Source organism: Astyanax mexicanus, chromosome 1 (assembly GCF_023375975.1).
Source record: "Astyanax mexicanus isolate ESR-SI-001 chromosome 1, AstMex3_surface, whole genome shotgun sequence".
NCBI lineage: Eukaryota > Metazoa > Chordata > Actinopteri > Characiformes > Acestrorhamphidae > Astyanax > Astyanax mexicanus.
In genome coordinates, this window is record NC_064408.1 from 27,461,647 (window position 1) to 27,482,087 (window position 20,441).

The window sequence follows — 20,441 nt, forward strand, 5'->3', positions numbered from 1 at the left end:
TTTATTAATGTCATTAAAACAGATTTTGTCAGGTATTGTCTTAATATAATAAATATTTACACATAACTTATATCTCTCCTAAAAAGCGTTTATTTTGGTCAGTAACACTCTTCGTAACACAAAAGGCATACCGGTCTTTCGCCTTGAAGCACAGCCGTCCGTCTGCATCAACTTTTCTTTTTCTGGACATTATGGGATAAACATTTGTATGTCTCAATTCCATCCGCGAAGTTACGCCTTCCCTCCGGCAGGGTTTCCACATCAATGACTACACTGCCGTGTAGTGGCAGTAAGCCGTAACTTTGCGGGTAATACAATCGACAAGCATTGTGGGAAATGTAGTTTTTGGTCAAAGAACGCTCCTGACCTATTTATTATAGACACTAAGATCTTACAAGGTCTCGCGGGCCACATAAAAGGACGTGGCGGGCCACATCTGGCCCGCGGGCCTTGTGTTTGACACATGTGACTTAGAGAGTGTGCTGCTATTTCAATGGTCCCCTACAGCTGGGCCCTATTCAGGTGTGGGAACTGACCACTAGTTCTGTTAGCACCAGGTTTACTGGAGAATATGGGTGGGCATTTCAAGCAAAACAGTTTGGACTGAATTCTGAACCCACTAGTAGAAATATACAGCATAAAATAAAATAAATTAGTGGTGTAACGGTAAACAAAATTCATGGTTCAGTTCACACCATGATATAAGAATGATATAAGCCCCAAGATGGTAAGATTTCAGTATATTGGGTGGAGAAAACAATAGACGCTTCAAATAAATGTTTTTTTTCCCCAACTCCAGTAAAAACAAATTGCTAATAAATACAGCTCCAGAAAATCAACCAGAAAAAGAAAACCTTATTGTGGTATGCTAGCTTCTCCTTCTTGACCAGCATATGGTATGTAGTTTCTGCATGCCCAGCTGGTCTTGAGCTGGATTTTCAGCAAGGTAGCTGCTGAGACACATGACCAAAATTAAAAGGTTTGGACACACCTTACACTTTGTGGTTTTTCATTACTTTAAAGTGTCCTGCATTGTAGATTAATACTAATGTCCTCCAAACTACGAAGAAAAACATGAAAATATTAAGTAAACAAATTTTTTTTTAAAACAAACGAGAATAAATTGTATATTTTAGATTCTTTAAAGAAGGCAACTCATGCATAAATGCTTTGCACATTTGGCATTTTCTCAGCCAGCCTTATGAGGTAGAGTCACCTGGAATGGCTTTTGGTTAACAGCTGTGCTGAACATTGCCTCTTAATGTGTTTGAAAGCATCATTTGTAAAGTTGTGAAGAGGTAGATTTCATATACAATAATTATATAAATAGGGCTAATTACATTACATTACATTACATTACATTACATTACATTTGGACAAAAGCGTCTGCCAAATGTAATGTAATGTAATGTAATGTAATTAGCCCTATTTTAGTAATGTTCTAATCCATACTATGGTAAGAACTGAAAGTCTAATCTATATCATGGTAAGAAATGAAGGTCAGCTAATCCAAAAAGATTCAAGAACTTTGAAAAAAAAACAAGTGCAGTCGCAAATACGTTATGATGAAACTGGCTCTCATCAGAACCACCCAAGGAAAGGAAGAGCAAGAGTTACCTCTGTTGCACAAAATAAGTTCATCAGAGTTGCCAGCCACAGAAACTGCAAGATAACAGCACCCCAGAAAAGAGCCCACCTAAATGCCTCACTGAGTATTTGGGTTTGTTTAACATTCAAGTTTGTGTTTCTTTACAGTCTAAATTATTTTAGTACAAATGAATGATTAATAAAAATAAAAAAACAAACAAAAAACACTGAATGAGAAGGTGTGTCCAAACTTCTGACTGGTACTGTACGTGTATCTCTTCCGATTTCCTGCTTATTCGAAAGGCAATGTAGGCTTAAACAGCCTAAATAACCAAGGCTAATTAGCTGTAGAATAAATAAATAAGAATGCATGTGTGATGTATGAATATATGAATGTCTCCAATTTGTCTGAAATTAGAAAAGCCGCAAGGGTCATCAACACAGACTTTCTCTATTTTTCTTACAGTTTCTACAGGGCACTCATTTTAACCTCTTTGTGAATTGACATCAAGTGTGTACATCATGTGCTCTAACATCAGCCTTGAGAATGTGAACTTTTTCCCCTCCCCTGCCTGAGGCCCGTATTCTAAGTCTGTACAACAGGCAGGCCCACAGTTATTCACATAATTACAACTAATTACACTGCATTACAGTTTACAGTTATGCCTCACATGATTAAAACTGTACCAAAGCAGATAATGTTTGTACTGTCAGCAATTGTCGTACTTTGATTTTGCAAGTAACGTCCACTTTAAAAAGTATACCACATACATCAACCTATCACTTCATTAAAACTACCTCTTTCTTTTACATTCATTGTCCATTTCTTCAGTTTTATTTACCTTGTAGGGGCACTATGTACTTTTATATTTATAAACTGTAGTCTTTCTGTTTCTTTGCATACTTCACCATCCTCCTTTCACCATGTTCTTTAATGATAAGGACCACCACAGAGCAGGTGTTATTAGGGTGGTGGGTCATTCTCAGCACTGCAGTGAGACTAGCATGGTGTTGGTGTGTTAATGTGTGTGTTGTTGGTACGAGTGAATCAGACAACAGCAGTGCCGCAGGAGTTGTATGAACACTGTGTCCACTCCGTTAGGCACTTCTACCTAGCTGCTATAAAATTATAGAAGTAAAGAAGGAAGAGACAAAACTCATTAGTTGCTGTACACCTTTTGTTGATCACCCTTTAAGTCCTTCATCAGAGGTTATGGGTTGCTGCCTACAGGACAATATTGGCTGGATATTTATGGTTGATAAGACTATTGTCAGACCAGCAGTGACACAGAGGTGTTTAAAAATGTCAGCAACACTGCTGCGTCTGACCCACATGTACCAGCAAAACACACACTAGCAAACCACTGCCATATCAGTGTCAGTATATGCAGAGAATGACCAAACCCCCGAAATAATATCTGCACTGTGGTAGTCAAGTGGGCTTCTGACTAAAAAAAAAGGATGATGCTGCACTATAAGCTGCTTCTTCAATTTCTGGCTAGCTACATTTGCCCTAGGCACCTCACAAATCTTGAATCAAACTACATTTTGGATTAAGGCCAAGCTGCATACACAATTGATACTTTGACAAGTTACTATTTACAGTCTGCCCCAAAAGAAATCATTGTCTGATGCACTACAATTACAGTACAATCATGGCTGTACCCACATGGGCAACGTGATGTGCCAGGCAACTCTGGCATTCTGGTAATGGTCTGCTGCAGCAGGATGTTGTGCAGAAGGCGGAGCAGGGCGGGGCCGCCTTTATCTCACTCTCTGGGGCAGATGTAGCCAGCTGTGTTGAGCGCCGATAGCCATCAGGGGCGCGCCTCCTGTTGAGACTCGCTCCAATGAGCTGGAGAGAGATGGCAGGAAAGGCAAGGAAAGGAGCAGGAGAGAAATATATAGAGAGAGAGACAAAAAAAAAAGAAGGTGGGAAAAGAGGAGGCATGTGGGATGCAGGAACAAATCTCTGCAGGTCCAGGTGCACTTCTTCCCTCAATGCACAAGCTCTGACAGCAGCTCCCGCTGGGACCATTGCAGGGTCTGCAAGTTTACAAAGCTACTCAGCTGGCTAAACCGGCCTAATAATTCATCCAGTCTGAAAGACTTGAAACAAATAAGGTTACCCTGGGGACAAGCATGCTTACTTGTGTTTGTTCTGTGTGTGGTTTTTCATCCAGTGTAGTATTAAACTATTTATGCCCCTGGCAAACATGGAGGAACATAACTCCTTACATGTGAGTTTACACTGCTAGTGGCAGAGCACCTAATGTGAGATGTTGGTCAACAAGAGAAGATAAAGGCACATTATGTTAAACAACCAGTAACAAACAAGAGACAAGAAAATGTGTTGCAAATAGCACACTACACAAAGCTGACTGAAAAAAGGACCACAAATTACCCAGCACAAATGAGGTTTACATATTATATACTAAACTATACTATACTGTACTCTCTCTGCATGTGGCAGACAGAAGAAAAGACTCATAAAGAAAGTGGCAGAGGGATGAACAAGATTATATCTACCAGAGCAAAACTCATAAACTACTACAGTATCCACATTACCATGCAAATCCAACAGCTTACAGTTTAAGGTACCTGGGTGCCATGCATACTTGTAAAATTACCATATATTCCCTAATAGTGTGTGCATACGCATACCATTACACCCATAATAAGAACATCTGCTAAACATATTCACAGACATTCAAGCAATACCACCTACTGAATACCTTAATACTTTTAAGAAAACAATAGCATAAAATTAACACATGCATTTACAAGTTAGGCACCTGCCTACAAACTAAATTATTACCATTAGTAGTGAAACACTCCTTAAACAATGTTTTATTATGTAACGGATCCATGCATTGGCCGGGTAAAGTTTTGCCAATACAAAATTTAAAAAAAATATACTGCCCAAACCCTTCAAGCGCTCACAATCCCAGGTCATCTGTAGTTCGAAAGACATGTCTTTACAGGATTGTCATTTCCTTCTGGTGAATCAAATCAGCAGGGATGTGATGAAACGGGATTATACAATCTTCGTCCTTTCAGTGTGACGCATGCAACCAACCAGTCCCCGTCTGCTCCCTTCCACAGAGACATCATGCTAAATCCAGATGTCCTTGTTTATTTTAATTTTGCATTGTCTATTGTTTATTACTTAACTGCTCCCTCTGCAACAAAATTCCAAAAACACTTTTGCAACAGAGAATTCACTTTGCACAGTTTGCACTGCACAATGCACTTGGTCAGTGAATCTGAGAATTAGGTCTTGGCTATCGAGTGAAATTCAGAAGCCATAATGTCTTTGTTCCATGTTTAGACTGGCTTTGGTCTCATGACAGACAAAGCTGACCCCTGCCAACGCTAAAACCCTCTGGCTCTGAGGCTGCTGTTTCTGATGCAAAAGGCAGCAAGCTCAGAACTATTTTGAAACAAAATTTTCCACATTCTCTTTATTCCTGCATCTTTACAGACTTTAACATGCTGGAGACAGTGAGTCACTGCAGCGCTTACTCACAGAAGCACTTTCATATATTTGCTGTTAAATAAGGCAGTGAAGCCATAAAAATGTTTTTAAGTGAATGATATATTTTTCCATTCAAACAGAACAGAAACGATAAAAGGTTTACTACAGATACTTAACCACACAAAAAAACAAGCACAGATAGAATCTGTATCTCAAGTAGGAATGTACAACTTGGGGAATGTTCTCAGCTACGTCTTTCACTCTTAGTTAACATCTCTAACCATGTTTCGTTAAGTTGTGAGGCTGGACAAGCTTTACTAAACACTGGCAAAAAAAATCCAATGCAATGTATACAGCAAAAAAACAGAACTTTCTTTCATTTTCAAAATATTAAAAAACGTGTTATTCTTGACTGCAAAGCAAATGTAATGGGCAACCATAACAAACAGCCACCACCTGGGATACCACAGCAACAATGTCGCAAAACCACAGCAAGCACCTAACAGCCCCATAGCTTAATACAGTGGTATAGTGATTAGACACTGGATCAGATGTGGTTTGGGCTTCATTCAACATTTACTAACATTCAAAATTCAATGTAATAAAAGACTCTGGACCAGATTATACCGCTCTTAACAGAGTAGCAGAGCTAACAACAAACACTGCTAACCATACCATACAGTAAACATTCAAAAGAATGGAGTTTTAGCTCTGGATAAGCAGTTTTTTTTTTAATTGGGGTCCTCCTTTAGGCTCCACAATGTTGTATTTATAGGGGATTCACAGACTCTGTCAGCTAGAATTTCACAGTGTTTATAATGTGGTTTACTGTAAAAAGTAAAGAACATTTCCTGCTGGGGGGTGATGCACAGCATATTACAGTGAGATTTTTTTTTTTTTTTTTTTAAACAAACTTTTTCTAAGATTTTATTTGCACAAACCCTTTGCTTACAGTATTGCAATATATTTTGGATCAACTCTTGTATCCTGTATTATGATGCATTCCTATAACCAAGTTCTTGCCCATTCCAAACATTATTGTTGCCATACTGCCTCTAGTTAGTTTCAAGTAGAGGTTTCTCTATAGAAAAGATTGTGTCAAACAGCAATGACTAAATCCACACTGTGGCTACAAGTTCCCTATTTGTGCCGGCCCTTGCGAGAGAACCCACAAAGCTGACCAGAGGCAGCGTAGGACAGTTTCCACCAGAACCATCCGTTGGCCCTTGCATGACGCAGTAAGAGCCGGCTTCCATGCCAGGGCTGGCGGTCAGGCCTGTGCTAAGGTCAGCTCTGAGGAAGTCCTTTTCTTCTCTCGCCAGGCGCTGCCAAGGCGAGGATGGGAAAGCTGCCTTCACATTACTGGCAGTTTCCATGGTGACGCAGCTGGAAGAGTGCGAGAGCCCTAGTCACGTGTCTGCAGCACGAGGTCCTGCTCTAGTTCCAGAGACTCTGGGCTCCATAAAGCCTCCAAAAGCCATTTCCTCCTTCTTCAGCGAGGGCTGCCTCTTGCCACTCCTCTCACACTTACTGTGGGAACTATGGGCAGCAGAGCACATTAACTAAAGTGGTCTGCTCAGGTCACTGTGTGGGTTACTTATTACACTCTTAATAGCAGTCAGTTAATTTGGTGTGTATAACTCTGCGGATGAGTAATTCCTTTAAAGGGTGAAAAACAGTGTTTACCTTGGCATGAATGAATAATAAGTGTCTGGTACATGAAAGTGACATGCTGTGAACTTCAAACACCCCTGTATTGACTAAACAAATATCTACTATATGCAAAACACTGTTCAAAACTGTGTAAAATCCAAAAACTCCAGAACTGTTACATAAAGGAAACAAAGATTAACTCTAGTCTCCCACAGCAAGTAAAAGTGATATAAATCCAATTTTTATGTCACATGTGACACAGACATGTCATTTGTGTGAACAGCAGATAAACTGAATCTGACCTTTTCTATTCCGATTTGGACCACTTATATATAGCATTAAAATCTGATACATATCCGATCCAGTTTAAGAATGTGAACTATAATAAAAAGATAGTGTAAACAGCCTAAACTAAACTTAAGGCCTGGTGCATCAGCATCAGCAACACTGAAGAGCTTGGCAATTCATTGAGTTAATGTTTTTTTCTGATGATACAGAAGCAACACTGAGGAGACCACCTAGCCAACTGAGCAACTCCAGCAGCTTTAATCAAAGAATAATGCATGCCATGTTCATTGTTCATTAAGATAAGGAAGGAATATATACAATGTTTAATTGATCGGGATATTGATGAGAGATTTATCTAATAAATGACACAGTGATAAACCGAGAAAACCAGAGCAACCACTTAACAATACTACAGCAACCTCCTGAGTACCACAGCAATCACATAGTGACAGCCTAGGAACCTAAAACCAACTAGGTTGCACTTCTGGTTTAACATTAGTCTGAAAATAAACAGACATAAAATAACTGTGCAATACTTTTTAGTTGCATCTGTATTTTCCAAAATGACAAATGCCCCCACTGTGGGATTAATAAAGTATTGTCTTATTTTATATTTTACATTTTTAGGAAAGGGGTGCTTCAAATTTTCTTTAGTAGTTAGAAAGAACAAACGATTGTTCTTAATAAAATAAATCTTTTCTTTAAAATGACAAACCTTAACACACCAAACTTTGATAGATAAACTTTTTTCTATAATGCACCAAAATGATTATATTATTGTTAAGAATAACCATTTAGTTCTATATAGAATATTTACTTGTAGTTAAATGAACGTAAAAATTCACATTCAAAACAGTAAAATCAAATCTGTAAGAAAAAATACATGTAGTTTCAAACTATTTACAGCTAACAATTTACTGAATTTCACAGAGCTTAGGCCCATTAATACCAATCTAAAATTACTGTTTTAAATAGTATATTCAATAACGTAATTCTGAGTTTCCAAGGTATTTATGATCTCATTTCTTTTATCACCTAACCTGCTGAGGTGTGGTCCATTACCGGGACAGCTTTCTACTTACCCAACAAGCCAAGGCATGTCCAAAGCACAAAGTGTTTCCACTTTATTAAGCAGACTGGATTTTGACCAAAGGCAAAGATATTTCTGTGCACTCTGAAGATTCATGGGTCATTTATGCCTTAGAAGAACCGCTTTGGGAAGAAACATTGTTTGTTGTATTTGAGTGTGTTTCTTTTATTTCTGGTACAACTTTACAACAAACATGGTTCTCCCATCACTCAAAAACCCTTATGAAGCACCTTTATTTTTAAGAGTGTATAGTACGCTGTGTTTTTATGTGTTCAGCAACCTTGCCCGTCACCGAGCAGTAAAAACAAATAGGGTGATGTCAGTGTTCCAAATGATCTCACTGTTACAGCGTTATCTCACACACTAGCTTTTCCATGTCTGTCTCTCTCTCTCTCTCTCTTTACCACACACACAAAACCCCCTCAATCTCAGCCAATAGAAGCAGAAAGTAAAGCGCTGACTAAGGTGGCCATCAGCTGACCAAACAGAGCAAAACGAGCAGTCACTGGCACGTAAAGCCCGGCTGGTCAAAACCCTGCAGGTGGTCTCCAGTTTATGCCTTTCCCACTAGCGTGTCAAAATTAAATCCTTAAAGATTGCTGTGCTGGCTCCTGCTTATTTGGACAGGATCACCATTTTAAATATAGCAGGCGTTCTGTGTTCACTGGTATCTGATACGGCAGCAAACACACAGAGACTCAAATCTACAAATGATGAGTCTGACACAAGACCACAGTGAACCTGCCAGGTGAGATTATTTCAGGCCTCACTGTCACAATAACAAGGACCTGTTATTAAGGTGGGAGGTTCCACAGTGATCTTTCTCTCGCCCTGTTAAAGCTCTGAGTCATGTAAAGATGTGACAACCACAGCAGTTTAGGAATAAACAACTTGGCTACTGTTGGGTTTTACTGTTCTGAGTAGGGCTGCACAATACATTGTATTATCCCACTATTACTTCACTTAATGATACAGCCACCATCATGGATTGATGATTTCTGGTGATTCCTAGGTAAATTAGGGAAAATTTCTGTTTTTTATATATCACACATATATATCACAGACAGAAGGCTAAGACAGATTTTTTAAAGCAGCCATAGCACAAAATAACATCATATACTGGCTAATAACCTGTATATTGACGTATTCAAAAAGTTTTTATACAATAGATAAGATTTAAACATTACCTCATTCTTAATATCATACATGCTGTGCAGAATCCAAAAAAAAGGATGTGTAGGGGTTGTGTGTATATACATATAATTGCAAGAAACACAATTATTTACTTTGTAAACATCCGGTATATGCTGTGTTTTTGGTGTTACAAATAATTACTGCTTATTAAATTTTTTTTATTATAGGTTTTATCATATCGTTTTGCATAGTATACCACTCTTTTCCCCATAAGATGCCATAATCACAAACAGTGGTGACTACCAATTAGCTACTTGATGCTATGGAGTTACTATATTAGTACACTATATTAGTGGTTGTTTGTGGCAGGCCCCAAAACATTGGCTTATTTATGACGTGTAAATCCACATCTAATATGTAAATCCAACAGTTGACGGCCTATAGTTTCCTAGTGGTATGCACATTTGTGAAACTATTGCAACAAGACTTTAGACTTAATCTTTAATTTATTCAAGAAAAACAAACAAACAACTGTAACTAAATAATCACAATAACAACACATAGTATAACCCACCCCAGCTGTTAGCTTCTAGTAGAGAGGGCAATAACATAGCTTTATTAATAAGAACATATAGCTTACCATAAGCTAGCAACACATTCAACTTATATGAGCACATATACAAAGTATCAGCCTGGCATAATTTTTAAAAGAAAACTACCATACTAAGGAAAATTAATTCATTATGTGTCAGCTGCAGATTCATACGACACAATTCTGAAAGACAGAAAGCTCTATCCTTTCCCATAATGCCTTGCTGGTGGCCTGCGGCCCCGCCAGGAAGGGCCAGTGGCCCGGCCTGACTGACAGACATTGTTTATCAGTGATGTCACCACTTCCTGAGAGGGCCTCCAGGGTAAAAAAGGAAAAAAGTTACACAGAGCAGTGAAGCAACTGTGACAGCGAGCAAGCATCCAGATATCATGAGCAAGCAATCAACGTTCATTCAACTCTTTGGGACTTTCCAGCAATGTCCAGCTCCTAAGATCTGTTTCTAGAAGCTACAAAACAAAAAATTAGGGTGAACCGCCTTAATTTGAGTGAAAGGTCCTAAGCTCTACTTAGATCATTCTCAAATAAATAGGCAATAAAACTATGAGTAAACACAAAAGTGTTACAACAGTAACGTTAGCCTAATCTCCCACGCGATATTAGCTAGTGGTTCGTCCCACGTAGCTTGTTTTAACACAGTAACATGGGCAGCAACTACAGTCCGATATACTCACCTCGGAATGGCAAAAGAGCTAGCGCTGTTAGTGGGTAATGCTAATGCTTCTCCAGCAGTGCTAGCTGGAGTTAGCAGAAGGCCACAGTCCAACATACTGGCATCTGAACAGCAAAAGAACTAGCGCGGTTACTGGGTAATGCTGATGCTGCTCCAGCAGTGCTAGCCGAGGTTAGGAGCAGGCTACAGGCTGATAACACTCAACTCTGAATGGGGAATGTTTAGCAGCTAATGCTAAATGCTACTCCAGCCTCAGTGCTAGAGAGCAAAACTGAAACTCCTTTATTACAATACTCTTCAGCGAAGTGGTTTTACCTCTCCTTCCCACCCAATTGGTAAAATTCATACATAAGGTGCACTGGATTAAAAGGCGCACTGACAAGTTTTTAGAAAATGTGAAAAAAGTTTAAGTGCCCCTTATAGCGCATAAAATACAGTAACCTGACCTGATTGTTACTTAAAAATGTGTAAATGCCGATCCACTATCTAAAGAAAATGTCAACTCAAAGAAATGATAAACTTTTACATGTTAAAATGCTCTAGAAACTAAAATAAGTATATAAAATAAGGCAAGCAGTCTACTAGGCAGGATGGATCCAGTTCCAATCACTGAGCTATTAAACAGTAGTCGGCTTAGACACTGTTGAGTAGCTAACATCTGCTGGAAAACAGAGGAGATAAATAGACATTTGGTTTGTGTTGAGCTGACATGAGCAATCCATACTCCATAGATTAGGCAACTGCACTATTTTTACAGACCAAAGAGCCTGTGACGCCTTAGTAATCCAAGCAGCAACAAAAGAAATCGTCAGGAGAAAAAAGATGTATCAGCCTTACTATTGTCAGACCGTTCCTCACAAGAAGACAGATAAAAGCAGAGTAGTAGGTTTGTGTGCTTTTATGATGCAAGTGAATTCAGGACACCATGCATGGGGCTTTTAAGTGTAAGCACATTGTCAAACAGGCTTCATACAAACAGAAATGATACTGATGGCACTACTAGTGCACTTTGTGTGTCAATATGGAAAAAATGAAAACTACATATATGTATTGGAACTTAATAATATCTTAACAGCCCGGTTCGGATGGGGTATACTGTTTCTTATTCCTTTTAGAAACTTACAAGCACAATTACCTACTAATTTTCTAAAAGTTTTCAAAAAATTTCTGTGTTTTTCACAGAAGAAAATAATTTGAGAAAACATTAAAAATATAGCATACATATATTCATCACAAATTATACAGGTGTAACAGTACATTATCAATTTTTGTTTTTATCATATCACAAATACCAAACCATGACATTAGATAGCACCAACACACACTGAAATCATTTTACTGATGTTTCTTCAAAGCAGTGAAATCAACTACATATTACATACATATTTCAGATCATAAAAGATTCAATGCATTACTTACTTACTTAAGTAAATACTCAAGTGCACAATGTCCCAGCTTAAGGTTTGTTTAGGGTAGGGGTTTATGAGACAAAATGAACCAATCCCACAACCTTACTTGCGGCACCAGGAACGAAAAGCTTTCACAGCCACAGTAGACTGCAGCACTATAAGTAAAACCCAGACCAGCGGAGGTCTAAAGATTGCTTCCCCAAGATGTTTAATTCTTCATTTGCTTAACCAAACATGCCAAACTCTCAGAGTAAGCATTCCAGTAAAGAAAATGCTAGTGTGGAAACATCCTTCAACCTTACCACTCAGAGTATATTGTAAATTCATTGTTTTAATGTTTGCAATAAAGGGGGCTGCAACAGAACAGATCTTTACAAATTTCTTAAAGAAATAAGAATCAAATACAACACAGCTATTAAATCCTGAACCTGTTTCAACCCCCTACGATATTCATAGACATTCATGTCTAAAAATGACTACCTTACATTTCATAACAGGCCAGTCACAAACACTAATAATCTTAACTCCACACCCCCAAGTCTCTCCAATGGGCTAAGACATACTAGTAAGTCCTAGTTGGCCTGTGTCTGATAGTCAGCTCAGATTTTCCTGACAGAGAGGTGGCCTCTGCATGCAGCAGGAGAAGGAGACTTTCCTCGCAGGCTAGCTGTCAGACAAGATCACCTCACAAGAACAAGCGCAGCTGAGTTTCAAGCACTCAGTGGTTTGGCTGAGGACAAGGAGGTGCTTCCAAAAGCATTAACTGATAGACTGCTTTTAGCTTTGCTGCTAGTGAGATAGACACAGCTGCAGGTGTACTTTAAAAAAAAAAAACACACAGAGGGGTGGATGAACATTTAAAAATGAACCCAGTGGCACTGTTTCCCTGTAAAGTATGTACATGATCAGTCAGTATATCAGAATTTTAGACCAATGCCAAGTGCAGTGTTACTACAAAACTATAACATAGAAATACACCAAACACTGATAGAAATTCACTGAGAAGAAAATGTAAGGAAATGAACAAAATAACTATGTACTCAGATTAACTGTTAATATGTATTCAGACGGATGTTAATTTACACAGATTTCTCTCCTGAAAGCGGTTTATTTTGGTGAGTAAAGCGCTTCTATTTACTAACAGCAAGGCTTAGATTTCCAGTATTTTAGCGCAGTTAGCAGCAGTGTGGTTAGCGCTAGTAAATGACGCCCGACAGCACTATACATAAAACTATACTTTTTATGTTAAAAAAGTGTTACATTATTAGCTAGCGGTACAATCCTACATACCTTGTTTTAACGCTGTAAACGCAGGCTAAAGTCCGATGTCCTCACCTCCGAACAGCAGAAGAGCTAGCACTACGATTAGCAGCTGAAGAAACTTCACTAAAACCCCTTTATAATGCTGTACTTCTTGGAGTGGCTTTACTGCTCCGATCAATACATTATAAGGCGCACTGTTGATTTTTGGGAAAATTTAAGGATTTTAAGTGCACCTTATAGTGCAAAAATACGGTATGTATTTCCAAATTTCTGTTGGCAGTTAGTAACAGTGAGTTGGGAGGTTTTTTTTTTTTTTTTCAAGAATACACTACTGCAAAAAAAACTAAATGCACTCCATATATCTCCATATATCCAGTGCTGCAGTAAAATAAATGATACTGGACAGATATAATCTGTTTCTAGTAGATATTTAATGGGAAATGAGAACAGTGTGAATTTTTCTTTTGTTAAAAACAGCGAAAAAGTCTCATCCTGATGTGATAATTAGGCATGAGTTATATGGCACGATATTTCAGAGTTTAATATCGTTCATGATATTCAAAAATGTTGCCGATATTATCGTGTACGATATGATATGGCGCACCCCTAATTGTGATAAATTTGATCATGACAAACTATTAAAAGAGAAGTTTAAAAAATTAGCCAGTACTGATTGTGTCTGTGTGTAAAAAAAATACTTTAAAGCAAAACTACTATATATTGAATACTATTTTGCAATATAAGAGTAGTACATATAGCTTACATAAAGGCTATATATAGCCTAACTTTTTGAGCAATATTTTTCCATCCATCCCTACATCCCTAATGATTAATTCTCGAGTCTGTGTGCATACTATTATGTTATATTAGGCTACATGCAAACACAATCTATGCAAAGGAACATACACTTCCATACCAAATGTCATGTGACAGGTACTAGTAACTTGTCTCATAAATTTTGCCATGTCCTATAGAAGCTAAAAAATGCTGCACTGGGCTGTGGTATGTGTGGACCCTCTTTCACTTAATGTAGATGCATTTCCTACCAAGCACAATCATTACCACCCCTTCCACTGTGGTTGGTAATACCTTCTATGGCATATCCCTGGTACAGATGTGACATCAGAGGAATGATAAATGTGCACACATTTTTAGAAATGGAAGGTCCCATCCATTTAGCAGTGTCAGGCATCACCTGAACTCTTGTAAGGGCTCTTGTAAGTGCTCAGGCTGACTTACAAAGTAAGTCTTTACAACTAGGCCTGTCATGATGAGATTTTTTTGTGGACGATATATTGTTCCAAAAAATATTGCAATATACGATATTTTTGTAATTTTATGACTATTAAATGCCACTGACAATGATAACCAATAGAGGTGTGCCAAAAAATCGATTCACATAAGAATCTTGATTCTCATTTACTACGATTCAGAATCGATTTAAAATGTCCCAAAATCGATTCTAAGGTCCAATCCCATTTCTTCCCTTGGCCCTACCCCTCACGGTAAGTTCACACTGCAGCGGCACGAAGCGTTTTTCGCTCCGCCTCCCACTGCCCAAAGCGACCGTGGCCGCTGCAGTTTGAACTTACCGTCAGACCCACACGAGCGTAGGTGTATGAGAATCACCGGTAAGATGGCAGAACAAGCACTATATTACCTTAGATTAACGTGTAGTTTTAATGTTTTATGGCAGAATGCTTCATAACAAGCATAAAAAAGATCGCTAGTAGTTAGTTTCAGTTTCTGTTAGCTAGCTAACTAGCTAACTTTCCAGTTCCACCTTAAATAACGCTACAGGTGGCAGCGGGCTGCAGCATTTAAGGCGGAACGGAAAAATAACAATAAGCTAATCAGAGCTAATTTCAGCTCCCCATCACAGAGGAATTAAGGAATGGACAATATGAATTAATTTCTCCACCTCCTGCCCCCTTTCTGAAGAAATACAACGGCCTTAAATTAACTAGTTAATCAGCAGCTGCTCCTGAACTTTAGCGCTCCACTGCTATCATCACATCAGCCCAGCAGCGTCACCTACACACCACCGCTAGTAGCCTTATAATAAAGCAGTGTTATTTATTATTTATTTATTGTTCATTAACGTCATTGTGATATCCCAGTGATTCCTCTGTCACTGAAGACCCACATTCCTGCACATTTTATTGTTTTTGTAACACATTACCTTCTCCAGGACCAGTGTATATTTTGGAGGCTTTTTTTTCAATAAGTTTTCAATAAATTTTTATAAATCAAATCGTTTTGAATCAAAAATCGATTTTGAATCGAATCGTGGCCCCCAAAATCGGAATCGAATCGAATCGTGAGATAGTAAAAGATTCCCACCCCTAATAACCAAATAACATAAAAAGCAAATATACACTTTTTAAAGAAAGCTAAATTTAAAGTAACAATTTATTATAATTAGTTTGAGAATTATATACATATTTAATCCACATTGTGTGTGTGGAGTCACAGTTATTGAAGCATGACTGGCTAAAATACTGTTTACTGTTATGTATTTGAACAAACAGAGAAATAAACACAATAGACGATATCACGATTATCAGAAATTATTGAGGTCATGTTCATTTATTGTATGATAAATCGATATCGCAATTATTGTGACAGGCCTACTTACAACTTATGCACGTATGAGTCTTCCACTAAGGCACCACTTCAAAATCAATTAACAAAGTACTGTTCTATGACTTTTGGCTTGTCAGTCTAACTAACGGTTTATAGAACTGTTATGCTAGTGTTGGGACAGAAAAACAGAAACATTTAAATATTGGTTGTATTCAGTGCAAATTTAATCATTTCTTTCCATTTCTTAGTGTTGTCTTAAGTGCAAATAGGTGCTCCAAGTGTAAAGTCTTGCACAGTTAGAGAGAGCACATTTGGCCAAAGCAAAAAAGCTCTAAAAGGCCCCAAGAGTTATAAAAAAATAGTTATAGAAAAAATATACACTATAAAGGACTAAACATCTGTATTGGGACACCTGCTTCTGAAATCAATAATATTAAAAAATGTATTCTGATTTTGTAGGAGTAATTATCTTCACTGTCCAGGAAAGACTTTCTACTAGATTATGCCCCTGCTAGTGTTGGGGGAATTATTCACAATTGGGGGAAAATGGGATAAAAAATAATTAAATAAAACAAAAATGAAATACAAGTAAAAAAAAAAAATATATATATATATATATTTTTTTTTTTTAAATATACAATTAATTTCTCATCATACTTGTAGAATTTGCGTTAAATGCGTGATTTGATCAAGAATATTAATTGGTGCTAAATTATACGTTTGCTGTTATAAACCTGACCTGGGCAAAAGAAATCGATTCTGCTGCATACGTAACTCAACTCCACTCTAAGTGATTATGGAATTCAGAGGATTTTCCCATCTGTAATGTAGTGGCAGACAGCAATCCATTCAGAATTTTTTAATGATTTCTACCCTGCTGGCTTCTCACCAAGCCCCACCTCTCCTGATCCTCAAAAGTTTTTCGAAATGTGAAATGTGAAATTATTTTAAAATGTGAAGCACTGCTGATATTGAGGGTAGATGTAGCCTTTAAAACAAAGACAAAATATTTTGTTGTGTCTGTGTATGTTCCTAAATAAAGTGTAATTCTGCTCATCCAAAATGAATGAATATGCACAATTAGCATGATTCTCCTAAAGGCAGAATACATCAAAGTCTACTTAAATAATGCAGTAAAGGTCCTAAAAGGTACAGTACTGATGTGTGCACGGTATGTAGTGTAAAATGTAGTAGGGGGAAAAAGAGCACTGATCATTTGATACATCATGCTACAGTAGTCTGTACAACCCCTTTCTACACCAGGGATATCCAAGAGTGTATTAACACCCATGGGACATACTTCCATGAGTACGAACAAAACAAAACACCAACAAACAAATTAGGACGGGTCCTGCGGTCAAACTGACACACAATCTCAGGCTGAGAGGCAGTGAAGTGCAGCAGACACCTTTTTTTTATTTATTTACTGAGGTAAAAAAGCTGGTGCAGAAGGACAGAGAGAATACACTGCAATACCCACACACGTTTATGGTGCAACTCTGTTATCTGCAGACAGATTACGCCAGAAAAATAAGATAAGATGACACTGTTTAGCTTACCCAACATCTCTCTGTGTTTTGTTCCTTTAAACATGGCTGACTGTGTCTGTGGTAAGCTACGAACGCAAGACCTAAAAACTGAAGAATAGACCTAACTCATGCATGTCCAGCAAATACTTTCTAGAGAACATCTGTATTGCTTAAACTCCAAGAGGTCAGTGGAGCAGTGCTCTGATCACATCAGTCTGACGATTTCATATCACATGCTGAGGGGTGCAAACAAGCAACACTGTCCCCACTACGGGTCAGTTATTAGGTCATCAAAAGATCTAAATACTTCTTCTCCTTGTGTCACATAAGCAAGACTATGTGAGGTGATGAATGGGTACACATCACCTCCTGCTTCCATGTGACCAACCGCAGCAGTTGTATTCAGAGCATTAACACAATTTTATTGTTTCCTTCAACACATTAATCTGACAGCTAACATGAAGATATTCACCCATTTGGTTAGGGTTATAACAATACATGCAAATATGTGACAACATGCATAAGAAGGAGAAGAGAAGAATTATTATGTAACAAGTCAGAATTGTTCTTCACTTAGATATTGTTAAAAACAAATTGGAAGATTTTGAGCCCAATATAAATCGCAATCTGAATACACCATTACATTTCAGCAAAGCAGACCTGAGTTAAATGACTATATTGTGTAAGAGAGTGCATCAATTTCTTAGTTAATTAATTAATTAATTAGTCAATTAACTGAACATCCCCTGAAAAAAATACCTTTTGCACTATAAACAAAAATGCTCTAAAAGCCCTGATAGTTACACTATACACTTATAAAAGGACAACAGACAAACACTCTAAAAGGACAACAGTATTGGGATACCTACTTATTCATTATTTCAGAAATCAGTAATACCTAAAAAAAACAAAAAAAAAAACAAGAGTCTACTGTCCAGGGAAAGCTTTCTACTAGATTCTTAAGCATTGCTCTGACGATTTAACTACATTCAGCAACAGGATCATTATATCACCACATTCCCAAAAGTATTGGATGGAGAACGCCAATAGACTAGAACATAGTTCCACTGCTCTACACCATAACATGTGTCAGTAAGGGGTTAACCTAAAGAAGCTGAATGCATTCATTACAAGAGGTGTATAAAAACATTTGTACATATACTGCGTTCAACATACACTTATTTCCTTACTAGTAGAAGCTGTGTAAGTACAAGTTGCTGTTGTATCACACACTTCTGGTTAGACAAAACTTCAACTTCACATGACTGAGGTACTGTAAGGGCAAAATTATTTGATTGATTAATTAAATTAACAGAAGTTAACAAAAAAGTTAACAAAGAAGTTTTTATAATATAATAAAAATAATAATAAAATTATAATTTAGAGCAGCATAAAGCATAAAACATGGTCTTAACTACTAATGCCAAAATGTTTGGGAATACAATCTACAGAAAACTGTTTTAAATATTTTGAACATAAATAATGTTAAATAATCATGACGTAAAACCACACGGAGTTGAACTGTCAGTTCTGACCACAGCTGCACAAAGGAATGACAACATGGCGACAGGGTCAAGGGCACCCAAAGCCTACTGATGATTCATAAAGGGCCCCATTTCACAACTAACAGGACTTGAAGGAGTTTTAGTTAAAAAATGATAAAGTACCTATTAGCAGCTTTGCCTTGACAGGTCAGAGCTGTTTTGAAGATTAGGCAGGTAATTGGAATGTTATGGCTAACTGGTGTAGGTTTCAATTAAAGGTGGTTTTGACAACCTTCTGAAAAGCCATTTCTAAAATTTGCATTCACCAATCCCAAAGTGATGAATCTTACATAGGCAACACACGTGAAAACCCAACCTACAAAGCTTAAGAACTACTACTGCCATCATTGTCTAACCCATAAACCCATTTTCATTATCAGCCCAAGGGCAGCATAATTGTGGTTTATCACACAACAAACCAAGAATTTGGTTAACTAAAGCACCTGTTGGTCTCCTTCGTAATCCATTTCGACATATGACTCATTCAAAAACAGTAAGGCACTCGGGGGAGCGGTTCAGCTGTTACACACACCCTCCATCAGACGTGACTTTGTGGCAGTGTAATAATCATGCACTAGGTCCACCCCGCACTCCATGTACATGCTCTCTTAAAACACACTTCCCTCATAGGTTGAGTGCCTGTAGTCTTTCAGGAGTCTTATGCAAGATGGTGTTCCTTCATAAGATGACACTGCATTCAGACCTGTTTCACCACCTCTGGTTTGTTATGGAGAGAGGCATGTTGTGGAGCATCTGCAAATCACTAGAGAGGATGTAGGTCTCCACTACAATATTCAAACAACAATGCAATTCCCATTATATCAGCAGATACTAGATTTTTAGAAGTGTTAGATTAAAATACCATCCTGTGTTTTCAATGTGTATATTGGGAGTGTATAGGCTTCAATCAATATACTACACAGACAAAAGTACTAGGACATCTCCTCATTCGTTGTTCTCATGCCAAAAGTATGAAATGGAGCAGCATCGTTCTAGGGAAGACTCTGCATAGTTCCATTGCTTCAGAGCTCACAAATAACACCCCTCGGTACACACCTGGCATTTGGAGTGATGCAAATAGGTTCACATTTATGTACTCCTATTCTACTGTCAATACCTCTTTACAGGGACTAGGAAAGCTGTGTTACCATTTGCGCACAATATTGGCATTGGCCAATAATACAATATCAGTGTATACTCATGCTCACCTAGACAAAATACTTGTGATCACACTGGACCTATAAATATAAGAATGGACATCGATGCTTTATCATCTGAGTGAAACAAATCAAATGTGAATATTTTCTCTTTGAAATACACTATAATATGCCTGAAATACAGCTGCACACTAACATCATTTCAGCATCGTCATTGCAGTGTCATGACGTGTAATGTGAAATAAGACAGAATAAATTACTCCCATCTTTAATACAAATGGATGCACAGAAATGTTTTTTGCCCCCATTTTTCATCACTGCACAAACTGTTCAGCCTAAATCTATCTATTTTTAACATTCCAGCAGAGCACCATATAACTTAACTTTGTCACTGTATTGTATAAATTTACAAACTCAAATTCAAGATTAGCTACATCCCT

At 37.8% G+C, this 20,441-nt stretch overlaps 1 protein-coding gene across 3 annotated transcripts in view; it reads right to left on the bottom strand.

Annotated features, from left to right (window-relative positions):
• Nucleotides 1-20,441, bottom strand: part of arhgef12b (Rho guanine nucleotide exchange factor (GEF) 12b) — a 92,691-nt gene that overhangs the window by 70,145 nt on the left and 2,105 nt on the right. The window lies entirely within an intron of this gene.